The sequence below is a fragment of the Eptesicus fuscus genome, chromosome 11 (assembly GCF_027574615.1).
Source record: "Eptesicus fuscus isolate TK198812 chromosome 11, DD_ASM_mEF_20220401, whole genome shotgun sequence".
NCBI classification, from domain to species: domain Eukaryota; kingdom Metazoa; phylum Chordata; class Mammalia; order Chiroptera; family Vespertilionidae; genus Eptesicus; species Eptesicus fuscus.
In genome coordinates this window covers 38,762,003-38,779,801 of record NC_072483.1, presented here as the reverse complement: position 1 = coordinate 38,779,801, position 17,799 = coordinate 38,762,003, and the positions used below count along the sequence as shown (strand labels likewise).

At 41.4% G+C, this 17,799-nt stretch overlaps 1 protein-coding gene and 1 long non-coding RNA gene across 2 annotated transcripts in view; one reads left to right on the top strand and one right to left on the bottom strand.

Moving 5' to 3' along the window:
- Positions 1-4,727, bottom strand: part of LOC129150690 (uncharacterized) — a 41,118-nt gene extending 36,391 nt beyond the window's left edge. Inside the window, exon 1 of the long non-coding RNA XR_008557411.1 lies at positions 4,579-4,727. This is a non-coding gene — a long non-coding RNA (uncharacterized LOC129150690). The remainder of the gene's footprint in view (positions 1-4,578) is intronic.
- Positions 1-17,799, top strand: part of LOC103283379 (lymphocyte antigen 75) — a 140,376-nt gene that overhangs the window by 94,446 nt on the left and 28,131 nt on the right. The gene's annotated exons all lie outside the window — the stretch shown is intronic.

Genomic DNA, 17,799 nt, shown 5'->3' with positions numbered 1-17,799 from the left:
AGAGTTAACAGTGGGGGGAAAAATACCTCTTTTTAGTTCAAGTGACTTAGGAACAAAACACTATTGAAATAGATGATTTGCTTAAAGTAAATTGATTCATTAGGATGCCACTTCTTTATAAACCTAACCATTATTTGAGGTTTATTTTAATGCAAAGTAATCCTCATAGATAAAAATATACTTCGGTGCCTGAGGGGGGCGGCGAAGAGAACTTTTTCAATTACACAATTGCATAGAATTGTTCATTTTAGCCCAGCCTGCGTGGCTCAGTGGTTGAGCATTGACCTATGAACCAGGAGTTCACCGTTCAATTCCCAGTCAGGGCGCACACCGGGTTGTGGGCTCATTCCCCAGTGTGGGGCGTGCAGGAGGCAGCCGATCAATGATTCTCTCTCATCATTGATGTTTCTATCTCTCTCTCCCTCTCCCTTCCTCTCTGAAATCAATAAAAACGTATTTTAAAAAAAGAATTGTTCATTTTACTTGTGTAGTTAGCAAGACAGAAGAATCCAGAATTAGGATGTTTAAATATATAAACATAGTGTACCTTTGGAAGGATTCACTTCAGATGTGAGTTTAGAATATAAACCCCTTATTGATAGCCAGAGAAGAATGGAAATAAGTTGAGCAAGATCTTGATACTTCGGCAAAAGGGCTGAACCTGGCGTGGGTAGGACAGTTCAGCAGGAGACGTGGACTTTTGGCATTCACTGTGTGTCCATGGGTCAGCCATGTCCCTTCTGTGGGCCTCCGTTTCCTTATCAGTAAATGAAAATGGCCCCTATCACTTCTGACACTCTGACTGTCCTTATAGACCTCATTGGTCAGATTTCCTCGGTGTAATCACTCCCCTTCAGACTGGACTACACAGGCATGGAAAGGGTTAGAAAGGATGGGAAAGGGCTAGACTTGATTTTTTTTTTTTTTTTTTTTTAGAATATAATTTAACTTTTAAAAAAATCAGTTTTAGGTTTACAATAAATTGAGCAGGAAATATACAGAGTTCCTATATACTTTCTTACCTCTCTTCCTCTTTCCCCTATTATTAGCATCTTGCATTAGTGTACTAAAATTTGTTAAAATTAATGATCTGATATTGATGCAACATTAACTAATAGTTTATTAATTAAGTCCATAGTTTACATTAGGGTTCATCTTTGTGTTGCACATTCTGTGGGTTTTGACAAATGTATAATGATATATATGTACCATTACAGTATCATACAAAATAGTTTCACTGCCCTAAAAATCCTCTGGGCTCCACCTACTCATGTCTCCTTTCCTGTCCTACTCTTCCACCCCCTGCCCCCAAACCCCGCCTACCCCTGGCAACCACTGATCTTTTTACTGTTGCCATAGCTTTACCTTTTTCCAAAATATCATATAGTTGGAATCGTATAATATGTAACCTTTTAAGATTGGCTTCTCTCACTCAGCCATACATATTTTAGGTTCCTCCATGTCTTTTCATGACTTAATAGCTCATTTCTTTGAAGCGCTGAATAAAATTACATCCTATGGATGTACCACACTTTGTTTATACATTCACTTATTGAAGGACATCTTGGTTGTTTTCTGGTTTGGGCAATTCTGAATAAAGCTGCTATAAACATCTGTGTGTAGGTTTTTGTGTGTATGTAAGCTTTCAACTTGTTTGTGTAAATACTAAGAAGCACAGTTGCTGCACCCACAGTAAGAGTATATTTAGTTTTGTAAGAAGCTGCGGAACTGGCTCCAAAGCAGCTGTACCGCTTTTGCATTCCCACCGGCCACGAATGGGAGTTCCTCTTGCTCCACATCCTCACTGCCCTGTCGTGTTGTCAGTGTTCCAGGTTTTGGTCACTGTAATATGTGTATAGTGGTATCCCATTTTTGTTTTAATTTGCAATTCTGTGGTGATATATGCTGTTGAATGTATTTTCAGATGCTTATTTGCTACCTACATATCTTCTTTGGTGAGGGGTCTGTTCATGTCATTTGTACCTTTCTAATTGAGTTGAATTTTTACTGTTGGGTTCAGACTTGATTTTGCAGGACTCTTCTGCTGATGACACGAGGCTCTGTCAGGGCTTAAACAAGCAGCCCAGCTGGCCCCGGCTTGAGCATGGTGTTGTCTGGTCCAGAGGCCCTCTCCATTCCGGTTATAGTTGCCTAGTTCACACATACATCAGAGCAAGCACAGTTTTGTTGTTGTTGTTGTTTGTTTTGGCTAAAACAACAGAAATTCATTGTCTTATAGTTCTGGAAGCCAGAAGTTCAGGATCAAGGTATCGACAGGGTTGGTTTCTTCCAAGGGCTGTGCAAACATAGATTAAAAAGAACTTTAGTCCGAGCTCTGGTGGCAGAGAAGAGTTATCTGAGGGACATAGTCCACCGGGAGGAGCCTTTGGAGAGGTTTCTGGCCATGAGATCCCAAGGAGAAACCTGGCAAACACCACCTTAACCAATCCATCCCAGGTAGCATCGGCAGTGACGTGAGACCCTAACACCTGCCCCTCCTGGGCAATGCACATCGCTTCGGAGGTGCCCTTGCCGAAAGGAGCCTGAATCCCGTTCTCCCAATCTCCCTGAGGAGGAAACAGCAGACAAACGGGACCTGAGTGCTTTCTACAAAACAACTGGCCAGTACTCTTCAAACTTGTGGACATGAGGAAACACAGACTAACAGAGGCGGTCTCTGGGCAGCGTGGACTCTTTCTCATTTGTACATCTCACTCTGTTCCTCTGCAGCCACGTCTACAACCCGATGTGGCTGAGATTGAGAAAATCTATAAATCGAAATGAAAGAAGACAGAAACGTAAGGGGAAAATCCAAAGGAACAGGATTGAGCAGGAGAAGCAAGCAGGCGAATCGTAATGAGGCACCGCCAAAATGCACTGTACATGCCACAAGCGTTGGCCTCTTATCTTAACTTCTTTTAGCTGTTTACCTTTGCAAGGTGCAAAGACGTTGGGTCAGTTTAAATGCCTGCGCGGCCTCTTTTCACGCCAGAGAACTGCTGACAACTAAGGCCGTGCCTGCCTCTCCCACCTGCGTGGCTGGCCGGCAGGGAAGGAAAATAGCTTGCACGTTGGTGATGTTGGTGAAAGAAGCAGCTGGGTGGGACGATAGTGAAACCTGGAGTAAAAACCAAGCTGGTCCAAGGTGTCCTGCAAGCTGTAAGATGCAATTTAATCAGAGTGCCTTTTTGTTTGTTTGTTTGTTAAAATGATTTTAATTACTGGAATTCGAAATATTTTAAAAATATATTTCTTTATTGATTTCAGAGAGGAAGGGAGAAGGAGAGAGAGATAGAAACATCAATGATGAGAGGGAATCATTGATTAGCTGCCTCCTGCACGCCCCCCACTGGGGATCAAGCACGAAACCCAGGCATCTCCAGAAGCGAACCTGGGACCCTTCAGTCCACAGGCTGACGCTCTACCCACTGAGCCAAGCCGGCTAGGGTTTTTCTTTTCTTTTCTTTTCTTTTCTTTCCTTTTCTTTTCTTTTCTTTTCTTTTTTTCTTTTTTTCTTTTCTTAGAATTCGCAATATTTTTAATATGCAAATAAAACGTTTTAAAACCTGGAGAGAGAGAAAAGAATGACAGAGGAGCTGTTCCATGTTAAAGGAGACCAAGGGGACATCACACGTCGGCGCAATGAGTGACCCTGGACTGGGTTTGAGGACAGAAAAAGAACATTAGAGAGACAATCCATGAAATTCCACCAGCGTTCTTTCTTGGCTTTGATGATGGCACTGGCATCATACAGGACGTGAATATTTAGAGAAGCTGGCTGAAGGGCGACAAAAATTCTTTGTACGATGTTTTGCAAGATTTTTGGGAGTCTGAAATTAATTCGATTCACATGAAAAGTTTTAAAAATTGCTTTGGAGAGCCGGTCCAGCGGGCAGCGCGCCGCCGGATCTCGCCGCGGGTTGGGCGAGCCCGGCCCCCGCCCTCCGCGGGCCGCTCGGTGGGAGGGGTCGGGCCGCCCCGCATTTCCGAGACGCGCCGCCGGGCGCCCGCACCCGCCGTCATGCCCGGGGCCGCGCTGCCCGCCGTCCTGCTGCCGCTGCTGGGCCTCGCCGCCGCCGCTGTCGCGGGTAAGTCGCCCCCGCCCCCTGCGACGCCCCCTCCTCGCCCCCGGCCCAGCCGAGACTCTCCACCGTCCATCTCCTACCCCGTCCCTGGGCGGCGCGGGGGGCTGCGTCCCGCCCGGGTCTCTCTCGCTCACCTGCGCGCCCACCCCGTGCGCCCTCGCGGGGCCCGGGGTCGGTCCTCCCCCCACTACCCTCCAGGTTCAGTGGGTTCCAGGAGGGCGCCCGGGGGAAGGGGTCGCCGAGCTTCCGAGAGTACCCTCTCCCTTCCGACCAAGTGCAAGCCCCAGCGCAGACCCCACTCGCAGCGAGGGGGACCCCAAAGCGGGGGCTGAGTGGCTGGAGCGCAGAGGGACGTAGAGTACCGACCGGAGTCGTTTCCGCGCCCCTTGGGGCGGAAAGGAGAAGCGGGGAAGTTGGCCGCCGAGATTTCCCCAGCTGCGCGCTGCGGGGATGGACGGCGGGGCCGGGAGGAAGCCGGCCCTCGTTTGCTCACCGCGTTGTTTGTCCAGCGGGTTGGCGTTCAGGTTGCTGGAACGGGAAAACAGTTCAGCCAGATAACCCTTGGATCCTAGCGGGACGACAGCAGCCTGAGCTTGGATTCCACTTAAGTCGTGTGATTTCAAGGTCGTTAAGTGCGGGCTGCTGTTGTGCAAGTGACAGATGAAAAAAATTACACGTTAGTCCGTCATTTCCTAAAGGACTCCTGAGGAAAATACAATTCTGTTGAACATGTGGTTTTTGTGTTTTTTTAAAAAACAAAATTACTGCGCAAGCATGTCAAAAATGTGGCTGGGGTGAACTCTGGGGAAAGACTTCCATCCCCAAGCACCGCGGAAGGCACGGTTCCAGGAACTACAGAGCAAAACAAACAAGAACTCGGTGAATACTTGTGTGGGTTTGAATTAAGTGATTATGCAAGAGGGTGATCCCCCCCCCTCCTCTCTCCTGAATTTCATTGCCATTTTGTAAGTTCTTGCTGGAAGCCTGCTGGCAGGCAGGAATATTTTAAAGGATCTCAGTGATGGAGGCAGCAGGAGAGTCCGCAGCTCAGAACTTGCTTAAAAACCCGAAGCCCCTTCCCTTAAACCCTTTGTCCACCAGCATTTACGACCAGTTGTGTCGTCTGATGCCCGTGAAGGAGCAGAAACAGTTTGTGCGGATGTTCTCACTGCTCAGACTGCACATCCGCTTTTCCTAAGACAGGGCTGGACTGGAGATCTGTGAAGAGGGGCTGTTGGAGCCCACCTTAAGCATGGCCCTCATCACGTTTCCGGTAACATCTAAATGCCGGGTAACCCACCCTCTGGGTGGCCATGCCTTCATACTTCAGGCTAGTCAAAAAATTCTTCTCTTGTTAAACTTTAGCAAAAAAAAAAAATCAACTCCTAGATTTGGATATCTCTCTTCAGAAAAGCTGTTTTGATCAATAGAGGACAAGCTATTTTAGGAAAGTTTTGTTCTTTTTCCTTTTTATAAGTGCAGGATGGCTAGATGGGCTTTTCTTTTTCTTTTTAAATTTTTATTGAATTTATTGGGGTGACATTGTTTCGCGAAAAGTATAGAGGTTTCAAGCGGACAGTTCTGTTATGCATCATCTGCATATTGTATTGTGTGTTCACCCAACGTCAGTAAATGGGCTTTTCAAGAGCTTAAGAAAAGTGCCCGTTGAATACATTAATGCCATTAATTCATCAGCTTCTCTCAGTAAGGAGGCTTTCATGATTGATTTAGGCAGAGCGTGAGCTTTGGAGTTAGGTACACAAACTGTGTGGCCTTGAACAAGTTACCCAACTCATTTCACGTTAGTAAAATGGAGGTAATACCTCACAGCGCTAACTGTGAGCATTAGGTGAAAACTCTATGTCTGGTACCTATTACAGGCCTGGGAAATCTGGTTTCCTTCCCTTGTTCTCTTCATACAAAATGAAGGGTAGTTATTGCAACTAGAAAACCTCATGAGTGCCACTTTACAGGGATGTATGTTGGATGTGTATGGTTACTGAACACATTCACATACATGTTGATGATATAGGGCTAAAAAGCTATATATGTATATATTTTTTTCATCGAAATACTTCCCAAATCTCCCATCCAGACAAGATCAAGAATCACATTTGGAGCCGAAGCCGGTTTGGCTCAGTGGATAGAGCGTCAGTCTGCGGACTGGAAGGTCCCAGGTTCCATTCCGGTCGAGGGCATGTACATTGGTTGCAGCCACATCCCCTGGTGGGGGGTGTGCAGGAGGCGGCTGGTCGATGTCTCTCTCTCATCGATGTTTCTAGCTCTCTATCCCTCTCCCTTCCTCTCTGTGAAAAATCAATAAAATATATTAAAAAAAAAAAAAAGAATCACATTTGGCTTAGGACTAAGTCAATAAAGCTTTTCAAGGTTTTCACAGATTTAGCTGAATGGCAAGACCTCAACAGAAAAGCTCGTATGGTATTGCTGCATGAAGTATGAATTTAATGTTGACATGGAGATCATTGTTATTGTTCTGGTATTTTGGAATTTATTTTGTAAGTGTTCTTATATTGTTTTTAGTTATCTTGGAGATCACAGTGAGCAAAACATTATTTAAATTCCTGAATGAGGTTCTATGGTATTCCTTTTAAAGAATTCTTTCTGCATTTAGTAGATGATCAGTATGTTTACTGGGTCAGTGATTTCCCATGGATGGCATAAGATGAGTGAATATAAGCATTTCAGAGTAAATCCTCATTCTGTGGTTAGCACATGGATCAGAATTTAGGTAACTAAATTTTTTTTTTTTTAGCTCTTTGTGGAAGCAGTCCTCTTTGTATTTTAAAAAACTTTTTAATTAAATTTATTGAAATAACATTAGTTAATTAACATTATGTAAATTTCAGGTGTACAACATTATATTTTTATGTCTGAATATTCTATTGTGCGCTCACTGTCCAAAGTCTAGTTTTTATCCAGTTCACCTTCCCTCCATCCCCTCTGCCTCGGGTAACCACCATTCTGTTGTCTGTGTCTATGGATTTGTTTTGGTTTTTTATTTTGTTACTTTGTTATTCATTTTGTTACTTTTTTTTTGTTTTATATTCCACATATGGGTGAAATCCTATGATTTTTGTTCTTTTCTATCTGATTTATTTCACTTAGCATAGTACCCACAAGATCCATCCTGAGTAGTATTCCTTTATAGATATATACCACATCTTTGTTCATTCATCCATCAGTAGACCCTTAGGTTGTTTTTACATCTTAGTTATTGTAAATAATGCTGCAGAGAACTGATGCAGCTCAATAACAACAAAAAACAATTAGATTTTAAAATGGGCAGAATGAATAGACATTTTTTCCCAGACATATAGATGGCAAACAGGTCTATGAAAAGATGTTCAACATCACTAGTTATTAGGGAAATGCAAATCAAAAGCCATTCTTACCTATTCGAATAGCTATTATCAAAAAGACAAAAATAATCCATGTTGGTGTGGATATGGAGAAAAGGGAACTGTTGGTGGAAATGTAAACTGGTACAGCCACTATGGAAAACAGTATGGAGGTTCCTTTAAAAATTAAGAATAGAACAACCATAAGATCCAGCAACTCCTCTCTGGGTATTTACCCAAAGAATATGAAAACACTAATTTGTAAAGATGTAGGTTACTAATTTTGAATTGCCATATCCTTCAAGCCCTAGGTGAGGTGCTCCTGTCATCTCTTACCACCCTTCCTGCCATTCTCTGTATCCACACTGACCTCCTGGGACTCAAGCACCTGCTGGTTCTTCCACCCAGACCAGCCTCGCCCTTCCCAGTCCTTGGCATAGTGGCCCCAACCCACATCATTCATATCTGTTCACCTCCTCAGGTCTTCCCTGAACACCCCACATTCTTTGTCATATCCCCATGTTTATCTTCTTCAAACACTTAATACTATCTGAATGCATCTTGTTTTTTTTAAAAAAATGAGATCAACCAAAGGACTTGTATGCATGCATATGAGCATAATCAATGGACACAGACAGTAGGGGGATGAGGGCATGTACTGGGGGGGTGGGAGAGGCCGGGGAGAGGTCAATGGGGGAAAAAGGAGACTCCTGTAATACTTTAAACCAGAAAGAATTTAAATAAAAAAATAATAAAACAAAAAGTTATCTTTATTGTTGAAAGTATTACGGATGTCTCCTTTTCCTCCCCATTCTTGCTTATTCACTGTTTTCTTGCTTGTCACTCCCCTTACCAGGAGGAAGCTCCGTAATAGCAGAGACTTGACTATCTCGGGGAGTCTTATTTTGTTTTGATTTATGTCACTGTACTTTTTTCTAATTTATAATAAAAAACATTTTTAGATAAATGGTTTAAAAAGTGAGGGGGTAATGGGATTGTAATTTCTTCCAAATTATTTTACCACTGCTATGAACTCATCTTATAGTTGAATTTATAGCTTTAAATCCTCTTAATCTATTGATGTGACTTTTTATGACCCTGTGGAAGGCGCAGTTATGTTTCAAGGGAAATTATTTCACATAGTTTTTGTATTTGAAATGTTAATAAATGTTTATTTTTCTTCCAGTGAAAAAGTGAAATTGCAACTAGATATTATTTCAGGACTTCTTTCGTTATTGAGAAGCTTTTATAAATGTGCTCATGTGTTAAAAACTAGTTTTACAACGGTGTTATTGATGATTTTTTTTAACACATATCAAATATTTCATTCCTTTTGTGGGTTATTTTAGATTTTGAGGGTAAATCTTAAAACTGACTCTCTAAGAAAATGGGCTAGTGATGCCCCGGAGGTGCAGAGTAACGCTGACTGGTATCCCCATACAATGAATAAATACCATGACAGCTCTTCCGAGAAGGCACAGGAGGGGGACAAGGCGGCGATGGGCACCTTGGAAGCTAGGTGGTAAGGGTGGTGTGGAGAGGAGATGGAGTGTCTGAGAGGCTGGATTTCCTTGAGATTCAGGGAGATCCTGCAGCCCAGCACGCTGGGCTCTGGATTAGTCAGGGACTTGGAACAGCCACTCCCTCCTCCTCACACAATAAAGGGGATAAAGGGCTCTTCCTCCTCTGTCTCTGCCACAGTTGCCCTTGTTGGACGGTAAGTGACTGCAGCTCATATCTTAATGGGAGGGGGGCAAAGGTCTTATTATTGACAAAGAAAAAAATATGTAATCTTTGCCTTTCCTTTGTTAACACTCAGAACAAGTATGTCCCAAGGATCACTTCCTCTTATTCTGTGCCTGATGGTTCAAAAAAAGAAATCATAAGAGAACAGAGAGTTCTATGGCAGCTAGCCAGTAATGCACAATATTCCTGTGGATATGCCATTTTCTTCTTTCAGTAGAAGGTAATTTTAGGCAGAGAAACGATATAGAAACGTTTGGAGTTAGGTTAAGTACAAGCTTTTAAATTTCTCATCAGGCTCCTAAAATTCTGCACTAGTTAAATCAATAGAATTATAAAGTTACAAAATCCATGAAGACTGGTTTAGGTGTATTATTTTTTTAAATATATTTATATTGATTTCAGAGAGGAAAGGAGAGGGAGAGAGAGAAAAACATCAATGATGAGAGAGAGAGAGAAACATCATTGATGAGAGAGAATCATTGACCAGCTGCCTCCTGCGTGCCCCCTACTGGGGATCAAGCTAGCAAACCTAGGCATGTGCCCTGACTGAGAATCGAACTATGACCTGCCAGTTCATAGGTCAACACAGGTGGGACTGAGGCACTCTGAAGCAAAGAATTTTCAGTAACCAGAGGCTCGCCCCATGACAGCGACCAGCATCCCGCCTTGGTCTGGTGCCCCCACTCACCTGCTCCACCATCCCGCCATGGCCAATTCCCACCATGTTCTGCACACACACCCCAGTGGTCAGCACACATCATAGTGACCGGTTGTTCAGTTGTTCCTGTTGTTGAGCCATTCGGTCTATTTGCATATTAGCCTTTTATTATATAGGATTTTAAAAATATATTTTATTGATTTTTTACAGAGAGGAAGGGAGAGAGATAGAGAGCCAGAAACATCAATGAGAGAGAAAAACATCGATCAGCCGCCTCCTGCCCACTCCCTATTGGTACATGCCCTTGACCGGATTCGAGCCCGGGACCCCTCAGTCTGCAGGCCGACACTCCATCCACTGAGCCAAACCGGTTTTGGCTATATAGGATGTTTTATAGAAAATATTTATAGAACCTGAAAACTTATGGCAATATTTTAGGGAGGCAAGATTATAGCAAGGACGGTTAACATTGAAAAAGTCTTAGTTTAACCTTCTGCTCATGAAGTCTAGGAATCTCACCGACTTTCCTCACGGGAGGTATCTAGTCTCTACTTGAACATTATTCTTCTCAAAGTAAAACTGCATCGCTTGAGCAATGCGTAAAGCTTGTTCCTGGGTAGACACTCTGATCTGGAGCATGGCAAGAAGGGTTCTGCGCTGAATCAGCTAGCTAGAGTTTCTGCTAATGCTGAAATGAGCCTACAGAGAAGGCAATTGAGAGGTTGGAGGAAGTGAATCAACAATTTTTACATTTTCCTGCCTATAGTTTTTTTTTTTCTCTTTGGCCTTATTATGTATTGCTTATTTAATTGCTCAACAATGTTCTTTGATTTGCTATAATTACCATTATCATCATCATCATCATATTCACTCCCATCTCAGAGCGAATCTTTGCTATTCCCTCTCTCTGACCTAGATATCCACATGGCTTTTTCCTTCAGCTCATTCAGATCACTTTTTAGAGGTCATCCTTATAATAAGACCTTTCTTAGACACCTTTCTACGATTGCAACCCAAACCCCTACCCTGCACTAAGGTACTTGTTTCTCTGTTTTCACTTTTCTCCTTAGTGCTTATCACTCTCTGTGGTTGCTAGCCTCCAAGATGGCCCAAGTGATTCTCATCTCCTGGTATTCATATTCTGTATAGCTCACCTGTATAATTAGAGCTGACCTGTATAACCAATAGGATATTGTGGAAATAACTGAGTGTGAGTCCCAAAGCTGGATTATAAAAGACATTGCACTTTTACCTTGTTCTCATTGGAATCACTTGACCCTTGAGCAACCCAGTGGAGAAGTCATGTGGTGAGGAACTGAGGCTTCCTACCCACAGCCAACGCCAGCTCACCATCTGTATGAGTGAGCCTTCTTGGAGGCTGTGGCCCTGGCCAACATCTTGACTACAACTTCATGAGACACCGCAGGCCAGAATCACCCAGCTAAGCAGCTGCTTCCGAATTCCTGTCCCAGAGAAACTGTGTGAAATAATAAAGCTTTTTAGTTGATTTAAGCTGCTAATTTGCTACTTAGCAATAGATTGGCTAATAACCCATCTAAATAGAAAACACCTTCTCCTGGCCGGATAGCTCAGTTGATTAGAGAGACATCCTGATACACCAAGGTTGCAGGTTCAATCCCTGGTCAGGGCACATACAAGAAAACCAATGAATGCATAAAAATGGAACAACAACAGACCCCGCCGAAATACAAAGGATTGTTACAAAATACTACGAACAACTCTATTCCAACAAACTGGACAACCTGGAGGAAATGGACATATTCCTAGAAAAATATAACCTTCCAAAACTCAATCAGGAAGAATCTAAACAGCTCAATAGGCCAGTAACTATGGAAGAAATTAAAGCAGTCATCAAAAAGCTTCCGGCAAACAAACACCAGGGCCAGACGGCTTCACAGGAGAATTTTACCAAACATTCAAGGAAGAACTAAAACCTATCCTCCTCAGACTATACCAAAAAATTCAAGAGGAAGGAACACTTCCAGGCTCCTTCTATGAAGCCAGCATCACCCTAATACCAAAACCAGATAAAGACAACACAATGAAAGAGAACTACAGACCAATATCCCTCATGAACATAGATGCCAAAATCCTCAACAAAATCCTAGCAAATCGGCTCCAGCAATACATCAGAAAGATCATACACCATGACCAAGTAGGATTTATCCTAGGAATGCAAGGATGGTACAATATCCGCAAATCAATAAACGTGATACATCACATAAACAAATTGAGAGAAAAAAATCACATAGTCATATCAATAGATGCAGAAAAATCATTTGACAAAATCCAACACCCTTTCTTGATAAAAACTCTCAACAAGGTGGGAATAGAAGGAGCATACCTCAACATAATAAAAGCTATATATGATAAACCCACAGCAAACATCATACTCAATGGGCAAAAACTAAAACCATTTCCCCTAAGAACAGGAACAAGACAGGGATGCCCACTATCACCACTCCTGTTTGACATAGTGCTGGAAGTATTAGCCATTGCAATTAGACAAGAAGAAGAAATAAGAGGCATCCAAATTGGAAAAGAAGAAGTAAAGCTGTCCTTATTTGCAGATGACATGATATTGTACATAAAAAACCCAAAAGACTCCATCAAAAAACTAATAGACTTAATAAATGAATTCAGCAATGTAGCAGGATACAAAATTAACGCCAAGAAATCTATGGCATTTCTATACACCAATAGTGAACTTACAGAAAGAGAGACTAAAAAAGCAATCCCATTTACCATCACACCAAAAAAACTAAGATACCTAGGAATAAACTTAACTAAGGAGGTAAAAGACCTATACACGGAAAACTACAGGACACTGAAAAAAGAGATAGAGGAAGATGTAAACATATGGAAGAACATACCATGTTTGTGGATTGGTAGAATCAACATCATTAAAATGTCCATACTACCCAAAGCAATCTACAGATTCAATGCACTCCCCATCAAAATACCAACAGCATATTTCACAGACCTAGGAAGAACTCTCCAAAAATTCATCTGGAATAAAAAAAAGACACCGAATAGCCACAGCAATCCTGAAAAAGAAGAATAAAGTAGGAGGGATCTCAATACCAGACCTCAAGATGTATTACAAAGCCACAGTTCTCAAAACAGCCTGGTACTGGCACAAGAACAGACATATAGATCAATGGAACAGAATAGAGAATCCAGATATCGACCCAAATCACTATGCTCAATTAATATTTGACAAAGGAGGCATGAACATACAATGGAGTCAAGACAGTCTTTTCAATAAATGGTGTTGGGAAAATTGGACAGATACATGCAAAAAAATGAAACTAGATCATCAACTTACACCATACACAAAAATCAACTCAAAATGGATACAGGACTTAAACATAAGACGGGAAACCATAAAAATACTAGAGGAAACCACAGGCAACAAAATCTCAGACATATGCCAAAAGAACTTCTTCACTGACACTGCCCCTAGGGCAATGGAAGCTAAAGAGAAAATTAACAAATGGGACTACATCAAAATAAAAAGCTTTTTTACAGCAAAAGAAACCATCAACAAAACAACAAGAAAGCCCACTTTATGGGAGAACATATTTGCAAATGCTATCACTGATAAAGGTTTAATCTCCAACATCTACAGGCAGCTTATACAACTTAATAAAAGGAAGACAAATAATCCAATAAAAAAATGGGCAACGGACCTAAATAGAATCTTTTCAAAAGAAGACAGAAGGAAGGCCAAGAGACACATGAAAACATGCTCAAAGTCACTAATTATCCGAGTGATGCAAATCAAAACAACAATGCGGTACCATCTCACACCTGTCAGAATGGCTATCATCAACAACAAATCAATAAACGACAAGTGTTGGCGAGGATGCGGAGAAAAAGGAACCCTCGTGCACTGCTGGTGGGAATGCAGACTGGTGCAGCCACTGTGGAGAACAGTATGGAGTTTCCTGAAAATGGAACTCCCATTTGACCCAGTAATCCCACTCCTGGGAATATATCTGAAGAAACTAGAAACACCAGTCAGAAAGGATATATGCACCCCTATGTTCATAGCTGCACAATTTACAATAGCTAAGATTTGGAAACAACCTAGGTACCTGTCAGTAGATGACTGGATCAGAAAACTGGTACATCTACACAATGGAATACTATGCTGCCATAAAAAAGAAGGAATTCTCATCATTTGCAGCAACCTGGATGGAATTGGAGAACATTATGCTAAGTGAAATAAGCCAGTCAATGAAAGAAAAATACCACATGATCTCACTCATTTATGGATAATAAAGAACATTATAAACTGATGAACAAAAATATAGATACAGAGACAGTAAAGCATCAAACAGAATGTCAAATTATAGGGGGAAGGTTAGGGAGAGGTGGGGGAGATAAGAGATCAACCGAAGGACTTGAATGCATGCATATAAGCATAACCAATGGACACAAAACTCGGGGGGGGGTGAGGGCATGTATGGGTGTGGGGTTTGGGGGGGGGGGACAATGGTAAGATATGTACACATATAATACCTCAATAAAAAAAAATGGAACAACAAATCAGTCTCTCTCTCTCTCCCCCCCTCTCTCTCTCCCTCCCTCCCTCTCCCTCTCTCCTTCTCTCTCTCTAAAATCAATAAAGCAAATTTCTGTAAAGTTTAATTTCTATTTAACAATTGAAATAATATAAAACACCTCCTACATATTATTTTATTTACCTACTCTGTCTCTGTGTATTTGCCTCAACTAGAATATGAGCTCCAGGATAGCAGGAATTTTTTCCTTTTTGTTCACGGTGGAATCTGTAGCCTCTAGAACAATTTTCTCACAGTAACCTCCTGAGATAGGTACTGGTCTCATCCCCATTTTACAAATAAGGAACTTGGGGCATCGGCAGGTTGTTACATATAGCCAAGATCATGTTGTCAGAGCCAGACTTTTCTCCATAGCCTAATATGCTGAGTCAGAATGCTGCACTGCCCACTTTTCTGCGTACTATGTCGTGTTATGTACAAGACACTGTGATGGTTAGGTATGTGTGTGTGTGGGGGAGGGGGGTTAAATTTAAGGCATGGTCTCTGTTGTCATGCAGTTCACAGTCCAATTGAGAAAATAGGATCAGTATCAGATAACTGGCATACAGGATTTGATCAGTGCCATATGAGTGTGGGTGTAGGTCATCAAAAGTTAGCATAATTCCTTTTTAAAAAGTTATTTATTTATTAATTTTAGAGAGTGTGAGGAAGGGTGAGAGAGAGAAACATTGATTTGTTGTTCCACTTATTTTGCATTCAGTGGTTGATTCTTGTATGTGTCCTGATGGGATTGAACCCACAATCAAAGGCTGACTACCCTCAGCTAGGCAGCAGCCAAGGCAGGGACCTGGTGTAAGAACCCTACGAGGCCCATTTGACTGCTGAGATGGGAGCTTCAGCTTTCCTATCACCCATAGGTCTTTGCAGTAGATCTCTGTCATTTGGGGTAATCCTTGTCACCAGAAAGGGCCTCTCATATATTGTGTAGTGCAAAGTCCGGTAGAAGTTCCAAGGAGTCACAGGTTACAGGAAGGAGAGAGTTGCGTCCTTCATGGAGAATTGACACATGAGCTGCCACCAAAGTAGGAATATACTTTAATCAGTAGATGCGTTACATATCAGAGTTCATTATCTCTATATATAAAAGCCTAAGTGACCATTATAACCAGTCAACCGAATGACCGGTCGCTATGACGCGCATTGACCACCAGGGGGGCAGATGCTCAATGCAGGAGCTGCCCCCTGGTGGTCAGTGCGCTCCAATAGCTAACCTCCTGCGGTCCCCCGCGGCCCCTCGCTCCCCGCCCAGCCGGCCCTGATCAGCCCCGATCACCAGCCAGGGTGGGGGACCCCACCTGTGTACAAATTCATGCACTGGGCCTCTAGTAATTTATAAAGCATAAGAACTACAAATGTACAAAAGTAATTTGTAAATTTCACCTCACTTGGTGTCAAATATATCTTTGTGTACTTAATAGACTGTTCAGTACACTGTTATTTCATGTAACAGTATTTTAAATCTATTGATTTTTTATATTTTTTTCATTTTGTTTTTTTAATATTCTTGAGTTTTTTATTACCAATAGAAAATACCATGCATAGCTTTGACTAGAAATAAAACAAAAGAGCATTTGTCAGTTTGTGGTTCCAGAACTTCCAGTGATTTATAAAGGTGTTTCAGGTGTCATTACCGTAAATATTGTAATGGAGTCCGTTCCCATTTCCATTTTTTAAAAATTCCATAAGGCTTAAGAAAATACAGCAAAAGGAAACAGGAAAAAATAGGAGAAGAATAAAAATCAAAGTTTGCAATTCATAATATCTGCCCTGTGACTTTCTATTTGAGTTTCATCTGGAAATGACTGTTTTCTTTATTTTGTCCTAATATAGAAACTATTATCTGGTGGGAGAAGGGGGAGGAGGGAGAGACCTGCCTAGTTTACTCAGTCAAAGAATACTTGACTCCTTACTAGTTATTAGGTGCCTATCATTGTGCTGGAATGTTTTTTTCTTTCACTTTTTCCTTTTTTGCAGAGCAAACTCATTTATCCTGTGAGTCATAGCTCCAGTATTGCCTCCTTTCTAAAATGTCCCTTATTCCGAATATGATTTATTCATTCTTTAATAGTTTTGTGCATTTTGCCTATCATACACTTGTAATATATATCATATTTATATGTCTGACTCTCCCGTCAGACTAAACACTTTAAGTGTGGGACTCAATCCTCTTTATAGCTCTTTCTCCTTACCCCTGAGCACTGCCCATTCTAGCTAACACATAGGAGTTACTCAGCAAATATTTGTTGGAAGGATGATGGTTAGATGGACAAACAGTTATTGACAACTTGTTCCAGAAGTGTAAAAGTGAGAATTCTGCTCCTGACTGTAATAGAGTGGGAGATTAATGCTGCCACTAAGAACAACTAGAAAACTTGGATAAAAATCACATAAGAATCGAATTTGCATCTTAGAGAACTGCTAAGCAGTAGAGATGAGCCCAATATTATGCATTAGTTTCCCCTTAGGAGAATGGTCAAAATTTAAAGCAGCTGAAAGTAGAGCATAGTTGTTGGCAGTCTCGTGGTGTCTAAGGAGACAAAAATTTGAGTTTTAACTTGATAAAGAGGAGGGAATCTAGATAAGATCCAGGTTTTCAACTGAGACCCGTGGGTACTGGGCCTCACAAAGGCGATGGCACCTCCTCAATTCAACTCACTCCCTGATTGTATTAAGGTAATCTTCATACTTGAGCTGCCTACCAGATTCCTTTGTAGAGGAGAATAACATCACTGGGAGTCTCTTCAATTTTTTTACATAGTTTCTGGTATTTGATTTTAAATAAATAAACTACTAGGCATAACAAGACACAGGCCAAAAGAGAGAAAAAACTAAAAAGACACCAATAAGTGACTCAGAAATCAGAGTTATCAGAAATGGATTTAAAAATAACTGAAATAAGTTCAAGGATTCAGAGAATAAGATTGAGAATTTCACCAGAGATCCAGAATCTATAAAAATATAAACAGATTGAAATTCTGTATCTAGAAAGTCACTGACATTAGGAACTCAGTAGATGGGTTTCACAGCATTTTTGTTAAAACTGAAGAGCAGATTAGTAAACCAGAAAGAACAAGAGTATATATAGCATGGTGAGCCACAAGTATCAAAAATATGTAAAAGAGCAAAGAGAACATATGGGACATGGTAAAAAGTGTAATACATATGTAATGTAAGTCCCAGAAAGGGAGGAGGGAGAAAATGGAGTGGAAGTATTATTTGAAGTGATAATAGCCAAGAACTTTCCAAAAAGTGACCAATGAAAATAAGCTACAGATTCAAGAAGTACATTGATTTATTAGCAGGATTAAAAAAAACAACAACAACTAGGCATATAACTGTCA